The sequence below is a fragment of the Oryzias melastigma genome, unplaced genomic scaffold (genome assembly GCF_002922805.2).
Source record: "Oryzias melastigma strain HK-1 unplaced genomic scaffold, ASM292280v2 sc01289, whole genome shotgun sequence".
Classification (NCBI taxonomy): Eukaryota; Metazoa; Chordata; class Actinopteri; order Beloniformes; family Adrianichthyidae; genus Oryzias; species Oryzias melastigma.
Genome location: NW_023417873.1, coordinates 1 through 3078, shown reverse-complemented (window position 1 = coordinate 3078; position 3078 = coordinate 1). Strand labels below are relative to the sequence as shown.

The following is a 3078-nucleotide window of genomic DNA, read 5'->3' as shown; positions in this document are numbered from 1 at the left end:
TGGAAAAACTATGTCCTCGAACACGACACAGGCTTTTTGATTTTGGCAAAAAACTGCATAATTATAATCAAAAGACAATTTTTCAATAAAACAAATATAGTTGTAGTTGGATTTTAAGGAAAGTTTTTACTATGCTAATGCGATAGGCATCCTAGAAATCCATGTATCTAATATGATTCAAAAGGCTTTACAGGTATAAACAGTAAGGGTGTGCTAAAATATTGATATTGCGATATATCGTAACATTTAGTTCTACGATTGATTCTTGATGGGTTCTCACCAAGTATTGATCTTTTATTTATTTTTTTGAAGAGGCTGTCAGACGTTATATTCGTCATGTTTTGGCGAGACCTTCCTTTGGAGGTAGATGGAGGCGCGTTGTAAGACTGACCGCCGTGAGCACCAATGTGCCTGACAGCTACTTGAATTATTTAATTTTTGTTTTGTTGTTTACAACAATTTTGCACTAAGTAGTGTCTCTGCTGTTCATGTTTAATATTGTTAACACTGAATTTTACAGATAATTCAAATTCAATTGGTGTCAATGATCATCCAAGTGTCTTATTTGTTGCACAAAATAAGACACAATTGTTTTATTTTGATTGTGTTCAAGCTAAAAAATAAATGAGTATAGTTTTTCTCCTTCCCCAAAATTTGTTTTTCTATATAATTTGAGTTATTAGAGATTATTTTAACTACTTATCGTATTATCGCGGCATCATTAGCCTTATATCGCATCGTATCGTGATGTACCCAGTGATTCCCAGCCCTAATAAATAAGAGAGATTGGCCTCAAAGAGACAATGTTTTTTTTATTTTTCATTAAACATGTTGCTTTTTGCTACTATACAACAGAACTATTTTAAAATAAGTTTTGTGAATTAAACATTTCAAAATAAGGCAGGTAATAGTTTTGCATAGGGATGCTACGATTCCCTTTCCCACGATACGGTTCAGCGGTTCATACACTTTAGTTTTAAATCAAGATTTGCGGCATCCCTAGTTTTGCACTGAAACACGTGGATGATGTGAATGTGTTGACTAAAAAAATCCCACTCGCACAACTTTATTCATAGGCTGCAACTGCATTTGCGTTAAAACAGTTCCAGTTTTAAGTCCCTAATTCCAAATTTGTTTTTTTATTTTCTGTCTGGCAGCTTTGTGATGGAGGTATGACTCTGTGAAGTGCAGAGTTATCTTTTCCCATTTAAATGCTAATGAGCAAACTGCCATACCAGTCAAAGCTTTGCAGAAACAGTGTGAATTTTTAATATCTTATCACACCAAAAGGTAACAGCTCTCCCGGTGAGGTGGAGGGATGATTACATGTTCCCTCATTAAATTCCGTTGATGTGTCCCTCAGAGTGTGGCGAGCGCGGCCGTGCACGTGTCAGAGCATCCTCAGCTACACCGACGCCGCGGCGCGTGTGGTCAAACCCTGCGAGTGCGTACACATCTGTCCCCGTCACGTGGATGTGTCTGCACATCTGCATGGCACAGACTCTGGGAACAACTGTTAATTGCCTCCTCATGATGTGCAGGAGTCAGAGGACAGAGGTGGAGGTTGTTGAAGCCCGTTAATAATTACTTTCTGCAAATCACGGAGTCACTGGAAGGAAAAATGGTGAGTAGAAAAATTAATTGAATGCAACAGCAGTCATACACAATGACCTTTAGGCTCCTTTTCTGTCTGAATTTGTATTCTATGGTTTCATCTGATGTTATGACAACCAGCTGTATGAATATAAATGTTCCTAAAAAATACTATAACTAATTTTTGCATATTAAATACACGTTACTTTCTTTTTATTCTGCTTTTTCTGTCAAGAAATGTACAGATAAAATTGCTTTTCTTGTGTGGGACTTCAGAGCAAATACGCTCAAAATGAAATTTCTGAGAGTGGCTTTTCCTGTGAATTGGATCAACTGTTGTTTTTAGTTGCTGCCTTATCTTTCGCTTTTTACTCAGATAGTTGACGTGGAAAACAAACACTGGAAAAACTGGAAAGAATCACAGAATTTCATGAGTGCTCCTCAAAGCCAGAATTCAGTAATGGCTTTTTTCCTCTTGTCTCACGCAAGTGACAGATGGTGAGGCCACCAGAGGCCTGAAGATGGGAATAGTGTTGTTGATTAAAAAGAAATACGGAAACAACATGCAGCTGTTGGCTGTGAAACAGACGAAGAAAGACAAAGAGAAAGAAATGGGAGAGACGGACAGAAAAAAAAGATGATAACAAGAATAGAGTCAGACCTGGCTGGTTCACACGCATGTCTGCTGGAGGTCATTTCTGCTCTTGTCAAGCGTACACAAAGGGTTTCACTTGTTTATTCTCATTTGTTCTTGTGGATAGTTGTGGTGCAGATTTGCATGAGAGCGAGCTTTTATTTGGATTACTGTTTTTTTGTGTTTGTTCAAGTAAAACTGATTATTTTGACTGATCACTGAAGAAATAAGAAAAATCAAAAATATTCCTTCTTTACCTGTTGGTTTGCCTGTTCATGTTGACGATCATGATGATGTCTTTATCTCTGAGATTCAGAAGTTGGGGCCACATTTGGAAGCTACTTCCTACCAAGATAACACAGTTTTTGTTTCAGGTTTGACACATGCATTTCTAAGACCCCTATTTCATTAGCATGAAATCTTTAGAAACCCACTGGATATGACTTAGAGCTAAATTCCTTCCTTCTCCCTTTCCCTACATTTAGCCCTACAAGTTAACTTGGATCGCTCGATGATGTCATCAATAGTTGCCTATCAGCTAGCGTTAGCGGGGATCTTTGAGCGCTCGAATATACATAAGAACAGCGGTTTTATAACTTTAAAAAGGTCGTGCTACAACAAAAAGTTATTACTTAGATTGAAATGTAATCTTCTTCTTGTTGAGATCTTTAAAAAAAATTTTGGACACCACTTGCACTACAAATGGAGGGGTAGGGAGAAGGGAAGAATTCACATAGGTTCTCACGCTAGGTTCACACTGGTCCCGGAAACGCCGCGGAGAAGAGTGCGCAGCATCCGCTGTCCTGCATTTCACACCAGACGCGCATTTTTAGGCAATTCTGCTAGAGCGC

At 38.2% G+C, this 3078-nt stretch overlaps 1 long non-coding RNA gene across 1 annotated transcript; it reads right to left on the bottom strand.

The window, feature by feature from the left end:
- Nucleotides 1–1245: 1245 nt before the first annotated feature.
- Nucleotides 1246–3052, bottom strand: LOC112141044. Its single transcript, XR_002918311.2, has 3 exons — nt 2973–3052; nt 2485–2572; nt 1246–1609 (listed from the first exon to the last, which is right to left on the bottom strand). It is a non-coding gene; the product is annotated as an uncharacterized LOC112141044 (long non-coding RNA).
- Nucleotides 3053–3078: the final 26 nt, after the last annotated feature.